This window comes from Leucoraja erinacea, unplaced genomic scaffold (assembly GCF_028641065.1).
Source record: "Leucoraja erinacea ecotype New England unplaced genomic scaffold, Leri_hhj_1 Leri_755S, whole genome shotgun sequence".
In the NCBI taxonomy this organism is placed as follows: Eukaryota; Metazoa; Chordata; class Chondrichthyes; order Rajiformes; family Rajidae; genus Leucoraja; species Leucoraja erinaceus.
Window position 1 is genome coordinate 1 of NW_026576680.1, and position 15976 is coordinate 15976.

The following is a 15976-nucleotide window of genomic DNA, read 5'->3' on the forward strand; positions in this document are numbered from 1 at the left end:
CCTTTACCTGCCCTAATACCCCTCCACCCCCCAACCCTCACCCTCTTACACTCCCAACCTTAAGCCCCCTCCACCTGCGCCCCAACCCTCCCCCCACAGAAACCCTCTCCTCTCCACCTCACTCTCAAACCTCTCTCCTCCTACTCACTCCCCCTGGCCTTCTCTCCTCAACTCACCACCTCACTTCTTCTCCTCCTCTCCACTCCCTTTCCCTCTTTCCTCTCTCTCTGCATGCCGCTTCCCCCCTCCCCCACAACCGCAACCGTTGGGGGAACAGGTGAGTTTTTACCCCATACGGACCGGCGGTGTTTTTCCTGCAGATATGGGGCTCACATTCACCGCAAATGCAACATTCCAATCGATCGCGTTACAGAAAAACCCACTCGCAAGATGATTTTATTTCGGAGTCACATGAGTGACTACGTGAAGAACCCGCTCAGCGCGCATGTGCGGCATTAACGCCAGCAGTGCAACAGCGGCTGCAACGGGAGTTAGGCGCTCCCGCTACAGAATGAAACGGACCATCAGGTGAGTACCCTGAGGTCGGGTTTCTATTACAGGGGAGCGTTTTTCTGTTTGTGTTTTACAGGCAGAGAAAAAGGCTCTGGAACAAAACTCCCCCGTTCGAGGAGGAACGTTTTCCGTCTGGGAGGGCGGCAGCAACAGGCGGTAGGAGCGTTTACCCGGTGTTCCGCTATTCCCTGACACCGTGCCTAGCCCAGCCCGCTAGTACCTGAGCAGCGGGCTGGATGCATAGCCACCCGAAGAGGCATCGGCAGGTGTTTTCCCGATTTCGGACGGGACGTCTCTCCACCCGCACGGGAGGAGAGAGAGCCACCTGAGCCGCTGGTGCCTGCGAGACGCGCTGCTTGAGGGGCGCTCTCGCTTCTACAAGGCACAAAAGCTCTTGAAGAACCTGTCCCCCGCCCGACTCCAGCGGAGGAGCGTTCCATTGCACGGGGGGCAGCAACAGGCAGTAGGAACAATTACCGGGCGCTCCGCTATCCCCATCACCGCGCTGAGCCCAGTCCCGCTAGTGCCTGAGCTGCGGGCTGGATGTTTAGCCATCCGAAGAGGCATCCGGCCGGTGGCTTCCGACTTGTCGGCGGGGACGTCTCTCCACCCACATGGGAGAGAGACAGCCGCCTGAGCCACTGGAGCGGCTCCTGAAGCAGGAGCCCCTGTGAGACACGCTACGTGAGAGGCAGTCTCACTGGAGGGTTCAGGCATACCCTCCACAGTACCTAGGCACTGCCCATCACTTCCTCCTTAGTGTGGTTAGCTTTGGGGTGACCAGGGCTGGGCTGGTCATGAAGAGGGGGTCGCTGGCTGAAGAATTCGGGAGTATGCCAGGGGTGCAGGAACAGGAAGAGCTGCTGGGTGTGTGTGGCTATGTGGCTACCACACGTGCAGGAAGGCCATTAGAGCTTAAAAACTAACGGCCAGTGTTGACCACCTCTCCGACAGGCACCTACAGGAGCAGGAGGTTAATGAGGCTTTAAAATGTACAGCTCCAATAAATTATAGCCCTTCAAAGTGCCGGCAGTCAACAGCCAAATCTGGGGGCACGTCGGAACAAATACTCGGACCAGGAGCTGATACTGCAGCGGATCCTCAGGCTCCTGACGTCAGCCATCACACCATTTGCTCGTTTTCTGTGGACAATACGGAGATGACCACTAACTAACAAATCACTCTCGCACTGTTGTGCAACACGCAGAGCGAGATAAATTACCTCCGTATATAAATCATAAGACCTGCCCTAACTCCCGAATTTGGGTTGTGCTAAACCCCAGCCACTGATTCAGACTCACTGCTCTTTGGCAAAAAACCTCATGGGAATAAAAACTTTCGGCCTCATGAGGGCAGGCCCCAGGACGAGCAAACCCCAAAAATACAATACCCAAGCGGCAGCACCCCATCGCGTCCACCAGTCGATGTCTACCATATGGGACTGGTGAAAGCTCGGGGACCGCATTTTTTTATGCCCGCGAGTCTTTTAGACCACGGCCCAGAGCAGGACCCCATGGAAAATGCGCCACCCCCCAACATCACCGCCACGTCAGACAACGCGCCAGACTCGCTGGTCTGGGAAGAGATGGAAGAAATGCCCATATCCATGGAGGTAGGTGGGTCTGGTGCCTACAAAAATATGTAAAATAAGGAATCTAATTTCAAAGGATACTTTATGGCAAGCATTGGCCTCAAATATGCTTACTATTCAGTACCCGTTCAAAAGGATCTACGCAGATACCTAAAATTTACCTGGATGGGGCAACTATGACAGTTAAAGCATTACCCCATGGGGTAACGTCAGCTCAAGGTTATTCATCAAGATACTAAAACCAGCTCTGGCAAAACTAATAAGAAGACCATGGAATTGTCAGCTGTTTTTCAGCTACAAAACAGTTTCAAAACCCTGGGGTTTGTTTTACATCCAGATAAATCAAAGTTGCAGCCATCCACTATCATGGACTACTTAGACTTCACAATTAATTCAGTCCATATGACTGTAACTTGCCAAAAGACAAAACGGTTGAATTGGCACAATTATGCCACAATTTAATGGTCAACGAGCAACCAACTATTCAACAAGTAGCAAGAGTAATTGGGAAAATGGTAGCAGCATTCCTGGCTACACAATTCGGACCATTGCATTATAAAATCTACAAAGAGCAAAGGTACAGGCATTAAAATATCATGCAGGTCATTATGATCGGGTCATGAAATTACCCACTGAAACTATATCAAAACAGTTGGCATAGTTTCAGCCCTATCATTATCTAACAGGTGGTAGAAGGACTAACCCAAAGTCATCATTACTACTTAGTCGGGGCATTCATTATTTAGCGATGTTGGGTGCCTTTTATGGATTAAAAGCATATACATCAAATATGCATCACTGCATGTACGGTTACAAATGGATAATACTACGGTGGTGGCCTACATTAACCACATGGGAGGCATAAAATCGTTATCATGCAACAAATTGGTCAACACAATTTGGCAATGGTGTGTCAAAAAGACATATTTGGCTGTCAGCAACTTACCTATCAGGTAAGCTAAATACAGTGGCAGACACCAGGTCACGCAAATTCAATGACAACATCGAATGGATGTAAAACCCAAAGTATTTGCAAAAATTATCAAGCTATATGGCACGCCAGATATCGATTTATTTGCATCAAGGCTAAATCACCAGAAACCTATGCATGTCGCTTGGGAACCAGACCCAGAGGCAGCAGCGGTAGTAGATGCCTTCAAGCTAGATAGGGGAAATTCCTTCTTCTATGTTTTCCCTCCCTTCTGCCTCATCAGTCAGGTAGTACGAAAAATACAGATGGACTCTGCATCAGGGTTTGATAGTACCCAACTGGCCTACACAGCCATGGTTCCCAATACTGCATGACATGTTTGTTGAAGTCAGAACAAACCATCAACACCATGTCAGCATCCCTTTCGAACATCCACTAAGAAGCAGTACTTAACCAGCATCAAGAAATGGGAGAAGTACTGCCAGGAAACAGGGACCACGTACACAACAGCAACAGTCACCAACGCACTGGAGTTCCTGGCCTACCTACACCACAAAGAGGAATCAGCTACAGTGCCGTCAACACAGCAAGGAGTGCCCTGTCTGCTTATTTGAAACCAGTACCAGGACAACAGCCGATGGGATCCCATCCACTGGTGGTCAAATTAATGAAGGGCATCTATAACATCATAGAAACATAGAAACATAGAAATTAGGTGCAGGAGTAGGCCATTCGGCCCTTCGAGCCTGCACCGCCATTCAATATGATCATGGCTGATCATCTAACTCAGTATCCCGTACCTGCCTTCTCTCCATACCCCCTGATCCCCTTAGCCACAAGGGCCACATCTAACTCCCTCTTAAATATAGCCAATGAACTGGCCTCAACTACCCTCTGTGGCAGAGAGTTCCAGAGATTCACCACTCTCTGCGTGAAAAAAGTTCTTCTCATCTCGGTTTTAAAGGATTTCCCCTTTATCCTTAAGCTGTGACCCCTTGTCCTGGACTTCCCCAACATCGGGAACAACCTTCCTGCATCTAGCCTGTCCAACCCCTTAAGAATTTTGTAAGTTTCTATAAGATCCCCTTTCAATCTTCTAAATTCTAGAGAGTATAAACCAAGTCTATCCAGTCTTTCATCATAAGACAGTCCTGACATCCCAGGAATCAGTCTGGTGAACCGTCTCTGCACTCCCTCTATGGCAATAATGTCCTTCCTCAGATTTGGAGACCAAAACTGTACGCAATACTCCAGGTGTGGTCTCACCAAGACCCTGTACAACTGCAGTAGAACCTCTCTGCTCCTATACTCAAATCCTTTTGCAATGAAAGCTAACATACCATTCGCTTTCTTTACTGCCTGCTGCACCTGCATGCCTACCTTCAATGACTGGTGTACCATGACACCCAGGTCTCGCTGCATCTCCCCCTTTCCCAATCGGCCACCATTTAGATAATAGTCTGCTTTCCTGTTTTTTGCCACCAAAATGGATAACCTCACATTTATCCACATTATACTGCATCTGCCAAACATTTGCCCACTCACCCAGCCTATCTAAGTCACCCTGCAGTCTCCTAGCATCCTCCTCACAGCTAACACTGCCCCCCAGCTTAGTGTCATCCGCAAACTTGGAGATATTGCCTTCAATTCCCTCATCCAGATCATTAATATATATTGTAAATAGCTGGGGTCCCAGTACTGAGCCTTGGGGTACCCCACTAGTCACTGCCTGCCATTGTGAAAAGGACCCGTTTACTCCTACTCTTTGCTTCCTGTTTGCCAGCCAGTTCTCTATCCACATCAATACTGAACCCCCAATGCCTTGTGCTTTAAGTTTGTATACTAATTTCTTATGTGGGACCTTGTCGAAAGCCTTCTGGAAGTCCAGATACACCACATCCACTGGTTCTCCCCTATCCACGTTACTAGTTACATCCTCGAAAAATTCTATAAGATTTGTCAGACATGATTTACCTTTCGTAAATCCATGCTGACTTTGTCCAATGATTTCACCACTTTCCAAATGTGCTGCTATCCCATCTTTAATAACTGACTCTAGCAGTTTCCCCACTACCGATGTTAGACTAACTGGTCTGTAATTCCCCATTTTCTCTCTCCCTCCCTTCTTAAAAAGTGGGGTTACGTTTGCTACCCGCCAATCTTCAGGAACTACTCCAGAATCTAAAGAGTTTTGAAAGATTATTACTAATGCATCCACTATTTCTGGAGCTACTTCCTAAGTACTCTGGGATGCAGCCTATCTGGCCCTGGGGATTTATCGGCCTTTAATCCATTCAATTTACCCAACACCACTTCCCGGCTAACCTGGATTTCACTCAATTCCTCCAACTCCTTTGACCCGCGGTCCCCTGCTATTTCCGGCAAATTATTTATGTCTTCCTTAGTGAAGACGGAACCAAAGTAGTTATTCAATTGGTCCGCCATATCCTTGTTCCCCATGATCAACTCCCCCATTTCTGACTGCAAGGGACCTACATTTGTTTTAACTAATCTCTTTCTTTTCACATATCTATAAAAACTTTTGCAGTCAGTTTTTATGCTCCCTGCCAGTTTTCTTTCATAATCTATTTTTCCTTTCCTAATTAAGCCCTTTGTCCTCCTCTGCTGGTCTTTGAATTTCTCCCAGTCCTCCGGTATGCTGCTTTTTCTGGCTAATTTGTACGCATCATCCTTAACTTTGATACTATCCCTGATTTCCCTTGTTATCCATGGATGTACTACCTTCCCTGATTTATTCTTTTGCCAAACTGGGATGAACAATTTTTGTAGTTCATCCATGCAGTCTTTAAATGTCTTCCATTGCATATCCACCGTCAACCCTTTTAGAATTAATTGCCAGTCAAACTTGGCCAATTCACGTCTCATACCCTCAAAGTTACCTTTCTTTAAGTTCAGAACCATTGTTTCTGAATTAACAATGTCACTCTCCATCCTAATGAAGAACTCAACCATATTATGGTCACTCTTGCCCAAGGGGGCACGTACAACAAGACTGCTAACTAACCCTTCCTCATTACTCAATACCCAGTCTAAAATAGCCTGCTCTCTCGTTGGTTCCTCTACATGTTGATTTAGATAACTATCCCGCATACATTCCAAGAAATCCTCTTCCTCAGCACCCCTGCCAATTTGATTCACCCAATCTATATGTAGATTGAAGTCACCCATTATAACCGTTTTGCCTTTGTCGCACGCATTTCTAATTTCCTGTTTGATACCATCTCCAACTTCACTACTACTGTTAGGTGGCCTGTACACAACACCCACCAGCGTTTTCTGCCCCTTAGTGTTGTGCAGCTCTACCCATACCAATTCCACATCCTCCAAACTAATGTCCTTCCTTTCCATTGCATTAATCCCCTCTCTAATCAGTAACGCTACCCCACCTCCTTTTCCTTTCTGTCTATCCCTCCTGAATATTGAATATCCCTGGATGTTCAGCTCCCAGCCTTGGTCACCCTGGAGCCATGTCTCCGTGATCCCAACTATATCATAGTCATTAATAGCTATCTGCACATTCAACTCATCCACCTTATTACGAATGCTCCTTGCATTGAGACACAAAGCCTTCAGGCTTGCTTTTACAACACTCTTACCCCTTACACAATTATGTTGAAAAGTGGCCCTTTTTGATTTTTGCCCTGGTTTTGTCTGCCTGCCACTTTTACTTTTCACCTTGCTACCTATTTCTTCTACCCTCATTTTACACCCTTCGGTCTCTACGCTCACACATTTAAGAAACCCTTTCCCTTTAACTCCATCCTCCACTGTCCCATTCAACACCCCACCCCCCTTATTCAGTTTAAAGCCACCCGTGTAGCAGTGGCAAACCTGCCTGCCAGAATGCTGGTCCCACACCTGTTAAGATGCAATCCGTCCCTTTTGTACAGTTCCCCCTTACCCCAAAACAGATCCCAGTGATCTAAGAATCTAAATCCCTGCCCCGTGCACCAGATCCTCAGCCACACGTTCAGGTCCCGTATCTCCCTGTTCCTGCTCTCGCCAGCACGGGGAACTGGAAGCAAACCGGAGATAACAACCCTGGAGGTCCTGCTTTTCAACATTTTTCCGAGCTCTCTAAAGTCACGTTGCAGAATATTCATCCCCTTCTTTCCGACATCGTTTGTGCCGACATGCACTACCACTTCCGGATGTTCACCTTCGCCCTTGAGGATTTTCTGCACTCTGTCCGTGACATCCTGGATCCTGGCACCGGGAAGGCAGCACACCATCCTCACATCCCGTCTGTTGCCGCAGAAACCCCTGTCCGTACCTCTCACGATGGAGTCTCCCACTACAATGGCCTTGCCTGCCTTAGGCCTTTTTGGTTTTGGCTCAACAGCCCTATTCGCATCACAGGCCAGTCCGCCGCTCACGTCTTCTGTCCCAACAGCTTCTAAGCGGATGAACCTGTTTACAAGAGGTACATCACCCGGGGACATTGGCATTCCATGCTTCCCTCCCTTTCTCACTGTCTCCCACCTTCTCTCTTCCAGTACCTTAGGTGTAACAATCGTACTGTAGGACTTGTCGAGGAACGACTCCGTTTCTCGTACGAACCGGAGGTCATCCACTTGCTTCTCCAGTTCCCCAACACGGCCCTTCAGGAGCTCTACCTGGATGCATTTTTCGCATTTGTAGCAGCCAGAGGCACCAGCGGTGTCCTTGACCTCCCACATACTGCAAGCATCGCACTGAATCAGCTTGCCTGACATCTCCTTCTTTCGTCTCCCTCTCAAGCGTATTGCGTGGTCTCCTCTCCTCAGCCTCCTCTCCGAAGACTCTCGAGCCAAAGACTCACACTTTTCTCACAGGACCAAAGACTCACACTTTTCTCACAGGGCACTTCCCTCACTAGGCCGCTCACTCACTGCCGCTCGCAAAGAGCTGTCCTGCTTAAATTGACTGATAAATTGCCTGATTTACCAATTTACACAGCCAATTCCTCAGTTTTCAACTGTTTTCACCCCTCTCCTCACACTTGGGCTAGAGCCAATCAGTGGTATCTCTTGCTAATCTGTTGCTGCTGTTGTTCCTCCCAAATCTACAGCAGTACTGAACAAAGACTGTGCGTCCTTGGCCTTTTAACTGTTTTCAACTGTTTTCACCCCTCTCCTCACACTTGGGCTAGAGCCAATCAGTGGTATCTCTTGCTAATCTGTTGCTGCTGTTGTTCCTCCCAAATCTACAGCAGTACTGAACAAAGACTGTGCGTCCTTGGCCTTTTAACTGTTTTCAACTGTTTTCACCCCTCTCCTCACACTTGGGCTAGAGCCAATCAGTGGTATCTCTTGCTAATCTGTTGCTGCTGTTGTTCCTCCCAAATCTACAGCAGTACTGACTGTACATCAAACCCCTAGACCAAGGTATACCCATTTATGGGATGTCAGTGTGGTCCTGACGTACCTCAGGGGATGGCCACCAGCCAGATCCCTCAGCCTAAAACAAACTACCCTGAAAACGCTCATGTTGATGGCACTTGTATCCACCCAGAGGGTCCAGTCACTACATCGATTGCTACTGGACAACATGGTGACCACCCCAGACCAGATCTCGTTCATCATCCAGGGTCTAGTAGAACAGAGCAGGCCAGGTATAGCCAATCCAGTTGTGGTGTTCCGGGCTTACCCGCCAGAGCCGCGGTTGTGTGTCATGACCTATCTACTATATTATATAGACACAACCTATAACATCAGAGGGAGTGAAAAAGCCTTATGGGTCAGCCACAAAAAACCTCATGGCCGGGTAACGAGCCAAACCATTGCAAGATGGCTCAAGCAGGTACTGAAGGCTGCCGGAATAGACACTAACTTTTTTCAAATCTCATTCCACCAGGGCAGCGTCTACATCAACGGCCGAAAGAATGGACGTACCGGTTGACCATATTCTGACGACAGCAGAATGGTCGAGGGAAATGACATTCAGAAATTTTTACAACAAGCCGTTGATGAAAGCTCACTTGTTTGCAGAAAAATTTTACAAACTGCAAATATTTAATTTAAGCCCGTGGGAGTAATTTAATTGTTATTGTTACTAAATACCATTTTTGTTTCTCGAAAAACAGATTCGTTGGTTGGTTACGATAACACACTTCCTCCCTCAAGAACTTCGGCAGTGAGTGAAATAAAACTGTTACACGGTTTGAAATCACAGAGCCGTGAAGTCTTCACGTAGTCACTCATGTGACTGCGAAGTAAAATAGTAAGATTAAACGAGAACTTACCAGTTTGAAGTTTGATCTGTATTTTATGAGGAGTTACGATGAGGGATTACGTGCCCTCCGCTCCCACCCTCATAATATAGGTCAAACTGATAACTGATGTCTCCTTTTCTTTACTATGTTTACTTCAATAACTGTGTCTATCTGTGATTCCACACCGCTGCTTGGAAATATGCCGCGCATGCGCGCTGAGCGGGTTCTTCACGTAATCCCTCATCGTAACTCCTCATAAAATACAGATCAAACTTCAAACTGGTAAGTTCTCGTTTAATCTTACTATTATAGACCTACCTGTTAGTTTGACTTCAGTGGTGGGCAAATTAATGGAAAAAGTTAGTATACAAATTTAAAGCACACGGTATTGGGGGTTCAGTATTGATGTTGATAGAGAACTGGCTGGCAGTCAGGAAGCAAAGAGTAGGAGTAAACGGGTCCTTTTCACAATGGCAAGCAGTGACTAGTGGGGTACCGCAAGGCTCAGTTCTGGAACCCCAGCTATTTACGGTATATATTAATGATTTGGACGAGGGAATTGAATGCAACATCTCCAAGTTTGCTTCCAGTGGAAGTGTGGAGGCAGGTTCGTTGGTATAATTTAAAAATAAATTGGATAGGCATATGGATGAGAAGAGAATGAAGGGTTATGGTATGAGTGCAGGCAGGTGGGACTAAGGGAAAATAATTCTTCGGCACGGAATTGTAGGGCCGAGATGGCCTGTTTCCGTGCTGTAATTGTTATATGGTTATAACTCCAAAAGCGACGTAAATTCAGGACGAAGAAAGCGACCAAATTACAGGACGCGAAAAGCGACGAAATTTCAGCAAGTGAAAAGAGACGAAAATTCAGCACATGAAAATCGACAAACATAAAGAATGCGAAAATTCAGCACGCGAAAACCTACAAAAGTTCAGGATGTGACAAACATTTAGGATGCAAAACGGGACCAAAATACAGGACGCAGAAAGGTACGTAAATTCAGGATTCGAAAAGGTACGAAAATTTGGGACACTAATAGTGACAAAAATTCAGGATGGGAAAAGGGAGGGAAATTGAGGATGCATAAAGCGACGTAATTCAGGACGCGAAAACCAACAAACTTCAGGATGTGAAATGCAACTAAATGTCAGGTGAAAACTGACGAAATTTCAGCACACGAAAAGCGTCAAAGCTTCAGCACACAGAAGGCGATAAAAATTCAACAAGCAAAAAGCGACGAAAATTCACCACGTCAAAAGTGAGGGACATTCAGCACACAAAAAGTGATGAAAATTCAGGACACGAAAGGCGACAAAAATTCAAAAATCCGAAGACGAAAATTCAGAACGAGAAAAGCAACGTAAATTCTGGACATGAAAAACGACGAAATTCCACCACATGAAAAGCGACGTAAATTGAGGACGCGAAAATCGACGAAACTTCAGCATGCAAAATGTGACGAACACGAAAAGTGACGAAAATTCAGAAAGCGAAAAGTGAAGAAAATTTAGCATGCATAAATCGATTAAAATTCCACACATGAAAAGTAACAAAAATTCAGCACACGAAAAGTGATGAAAATTCAGCATGCGTAAAGCGATGAAAATATATCACGCGAAAAGCGCAGTACCTTCAGGACGTGAAAAGCAACGAAACTTGTGCATTCGAAAGGCGACGTAAATTCAATAAGCCAATAGCGACGTAAATTAAGGACGAAAAAAGCGACAACATTTCAGAACGCCTAAATGGGGCTGAATTTCAGAACGAGAAAAGTGACGAAATTTAAGCACATGACAAGTAACTAAAATGTAGGACAGGAAAAGCGACAAAATTTCAGCACAAGAAAAGCGATGAAATTTCAGCATGCAAAAAGAAATGAAATTTCATAACGCCAAATGTGACATAAATTCAGGACGAGGAAAGCGACAATGTTACAGGACGCCTAAAGTGACAAAATTTCAGGATGCTAAAAGTGATGAAATTTCAGCACGCAAAACATTTAGGATGCAAAACGGGACCAAAATTCAGGACGCAGAAAGGTACGTAAATTCAGGATTCAAAAAGGTACGAAAATTTGGGACGCAAATAGTGACAAAAATTCAGGATGGGAAATGGGAGGGAAATTGAGGACGCATAAAGCGACGTAATTCAGGACGCGAAAACTAACAAACTTCAGGACGGAAATGCATCTAAATGTCAGGAGGTGAAAACCGACGAAATTTCAGCACACGAAAAGCGCCGAAACTTCAGCACACAGAAGGCGACGAAAATTCAACATGCGAAAAGCAACGAAAATTCACCACGTCAAAAGTGACGAACATTCAGCACACAAAAAGTGATGAAAATTCAGGACACGAAAGGCGACAAAAATTCAAAAATCCGAAAACGAAAATTCAGAACGAGAAAAGCGACATAAATTCTGGACATGAAAATGACGAAATTCCAGCACAAGAAAAGCGACAACATTTCAGCATGCAAAAAGAAATGAAATTTCGTAACGCCAAATGCGATGTAAATCCAGGACGAGGAAAGCGACAAAATTACAGGACGCCTAAAGTGACAAAATTTCAGAATGCGAAAAGTGATGAAATTTCAGCACGTGAAATGCGTCAAAAATTCAGGACGCGAAACGCGACAAACATTTAGGACTCAAAACGGGACGAAAATTCAGGACGTAGAAAATGACGAAAATTTAGGATCCAGACAGGTACGAAAATTCAGGATTCGAAAATGTACGAAAATTCAGGACGCTAAAATGGAGGAAAATTTTGGACGCACAAGGTTTCAAAAATCCAGGATGGGAAAAGTGAGTAAAATTGATGACGCAAAAAGCGATATAATTCAGGACACAAAAAGGGAAAAAATTTCAGGACGCGAAAAACAACGAAATTTCAGGACGTGAAATACGACCAAACTTCAGCACACGAAAGGCGACAACAATTCAGCACGCCAAAAGTGACAAAAAGTCAGCATGCGAAAAGTGAAGAAACTTCAGGATGCGAAAAGCGATGAAAATTCATCATGTGTAAAGCGACGAAAATTCAGCTCATGAAAAGGGACTAAAATCCGCACACGAAAAGTGAAATAAATTCAGGATGAGAAAGCTGATTAAACTTTAGGACGCATAAAGCGATGAAATTTCAAGACATGAAAATCAACGAAATTTCAGTATGTGAAAAGTGAGGAAACTTCAGCCTGCGAAAAGCGATGTAAATTCAGCACGCTAAACGTCACAAACCTTCAGGGCGCGAAAAACGACGAAATTTCAGGATGCATAAAGGGACGAAAATGCAGGATACAATAAGCCACAAATTTTCAGCACAGGAAAAGCAAATTTAACGTGAAAAGCGAAAGGTGACAAAAATTAAAAAATCCGAAGACGAAAAGTCAGAACGAGAAATGCGTGAAAACGACAAAATTCCAGCACATGAAAAGCGACGTATTCATTTAAGTGGGATAATGTACTACAGTGCGTTATAGTATATTGCAATATGCTAGAACCTGCTATTCTGTCTGTCTGCATTGTTGTGTTATGTAAATTCAGCACGCAAAAAGTGACGAAACCTCCATTCTATCTCCAGCTCAAGCTTCAGCTCTAGATCCATCACCACTCCATCTTGGAGATAGAGTTTGAGATAGAGCTGGAGCTGGAGCTGGAGAGTGTTAGAGATGGAGCTGGATAAAAACATTGAGGTGGAGCTGTAGATGGAGACGGAACTAGACCTGGAGATGGAACTGGAAATCTCATCAATTTTTGCGTGCTTAATTTTCATCGCTTTTCACGTCCTGAGGTTCGTCGCTTTTCGAGTGCTGAAATTTCATCGCTTTTAGCATGCTGAATTTTCGTCGCTTTTCATGCTGAAATTTCATCGCTTTTCCTGTCCTGCATTTTTGTTACTTTTCATGTGCTTATAAATTTCGTCACTTTTCTTATTCTGAAATTCAGCCCCTTTAGGCGTACTGCAATTTTGTCGCTTTTCTCAACCTGAATTTACGTCGCCTTTCATATGCACAATTTTCGTTGCTTTTCGCGTCCAGAAGGTTCTGCGCTTTTCACGTGATATATTTTCATCGCTTTTCGCATGCTGAATTTTCATCACTTTTCGTGTCCTGAATTTTTGTTACTTTTCATGTGCAGAATTTTCATCGCTTTTTGCATGCTGAATTTTCTTCACTTTTCGCGTCTTGAATTTTCGTCACTTTTCGTGTAATGGTTCGGCACATTTTGCATGCTGAACTCGTCGTTTTTCCAGTACCTTTCTGCGTCTGGAATTTTGGTCCCGTTTTGCATCCTAAATGATTGTCACATCCTGAATTTTTGTAGCTTTTCGTCTGCTGAATTTTCGCATCCTTAAGGTGTGTCGCTTTCCGTGTGCTGAGTTTTCATCTCATTTCATGTCCTGAATTTTGGTTGCTTTCGGCTGTTTGAATTTTCGTCGCCTTTCTTGTCCCGAATTTTCATTACTTTTTGTGTGCTGAATGTTCATTACTTTTCGCATGCTGAATTTTTGTCATTTTTACATGCAGAATTTTCGTCGCTCTTCACGTGCTAAATTTCCATTGCTTTTCGCGTCTTGAAGGTTCGTCGCTTTTCGCATCTTGAAGGTTCGTCTTTTTTCACGTGCTGAAATTTCATCGCTTTTTGCGTGCTGAATTTTCATTGCATTTCACATGCTGAATTTTTGTCGGTTTTCATGTACCAAATATTTTGTGTCCTGAAATTTTGTCGCGTTTTCTGTCCTGAAATATTGTCGGCTTTTGTAACTTTTTGTGTGCTGAACTTTTGTCGCTTTTCGTGTCCTGAATTTTCATCATTTTTTGCATCCTGAAGGTTTGTCGCTTTTCGTGTCCTGAATTTTCGTCACTTTTCCTGTGCTGAAATTTTGTCGCTTATTGCACCCTGCAATTTCTTCGCTTTATGCATCCTGAAGGATGGCTTCTTTTCGCGTCCTGAATTTATGTCGCATTTGGCGTTTTTAATTTTCGTCGCCTTTTGCGTCCTGAATTTTCTTCACCTTTCGCATCCTGAATTTTCGTCGTTTTTCGATTCCTGAAGGTTTGTCACTTTTCGTGTGCGGATATTTTGTCGCTTTTCATGAGCTGAATTTTTGCCGCTTTGCACATGATGAATTTTCATCGCTTTTTCCATCCTGAAGTTTCTTCACATTTCGCATGCTGACTTTTTGTCACTTTTTGCATGCTGAATTCTTGTCGCCTTTCGTGTGCTGAAGTTTGGTCACATTTCACATCCTGAAATTTCGTCGTTTTTCAAGTCCTGAAATTTTTTCCCTTTTTGTGTCCTGAATTACGTTGCATTTTGTGTCATCAATTTTAATCCCTTTTCCCATCCTGGGTTTTTGAAACCTTATGCGTCCAAAATTTTCCTCCATTTTAGCGTCCTGAATTTTCGTCCCGCTTTGCGTCCTAAATGTGTCGCATTTCTCATCCTGAATTTTTGTAGCTTTTTGCGTTCTGAATTCTGTCACTTTTCCTGAGCTGAATTTTTGGCGCTTTTCGCGTGCTGAAATTTCATCACTTTTCGAATTCTGAAATGTTGTCAGTTTAGGCATCCTGTAATTTTGTCGCTTTCCTCGTCCTGAATTTATGTCGCATTTGGCATTATGAAATCTTGTCGCTTTTCTTGTGCTGAAATTCGTCGCTTTTCCTGTCCTGCATTTTTGTTACTTGTCATGTGCTTAAATTTCGTCACTTTTCTCGTTCTGAAATTCAGCCCCTTTTAGGCGTACTGTAATTTCGTGGCTTTTCTCATCCTGAATTTACGTCGCTATTGGCTTTATGAATTTCCGTCGCCTTTTGTATGCACAAGTTTTGTTGCTTTTCGCGTCCTGAAGGTTCTGCGCTTTTCGCGTGATATATTTTCATCGCTTTTCGCATGCTGAATTTTCATTACTTTTCGTGTGCTGAAATTTTGTTACTTTTCATGTGCGGAATTTTAATCACTTTTTGCATGCTGAATTTTCTTCACCTTTCACTTCCTGAATTTTCGTCACTTTTCATGTTCGTCACATTTTGCATGCTGAAGTTTCATCGATTTTCGCGTCCTGAATTTACATTGCTTTTCATGTGCTGGAATTTCGTCATTTTCACACTTTTCTCGTTCTGAATTTTCGTCTTCGGATTTTTGAATTTTTGTCGCCTTACGTGCCCTGAATTTTCATCACTTTTTGTGTGCTGAATGTTCGTCACTTTTCACGTGATGAATTTTCGTCACTTTTCGCCTGTTGAATTTTGGTCGCTTTTCGTGTGATGAAATTTCGTCGGTTTTCACCTCCCGACATTTAGTTGCATTTCACGTCCTGAAGTTTGTCAGTTTTCGTGTCCTGAATTACGTCGCTTTATGCGTCCTCAATTTCCCTCCCTTTTTCCATCCTGAATTTTTGTCACTTTTGGTGTCCCAAATTTTTGTACCTTTTCGAATCCTGACTTTACGTACTGAATTTTGGTCCCGTATTGCATCCTAAATGTTTGTCACATCCTGAATTTTTGTAGCTTTTCGCATGCTGAATTTTCGCATTCTTTATGTTTGTCGATTTTCGTGTACTGAATTTTCATCTCTTTTCACTTGCTGAAATTTTGTCGCTTTTCGCGTCCTGAACTTTTGTCGCTTTTATGTCCTGCATTTTGGTCGCTTTCGGCTGTTTCAATTTTCGCCGCCTTTTGTGTGCTGAAATTTCGTTGCTTTTCACGTCCTGAAATACCATT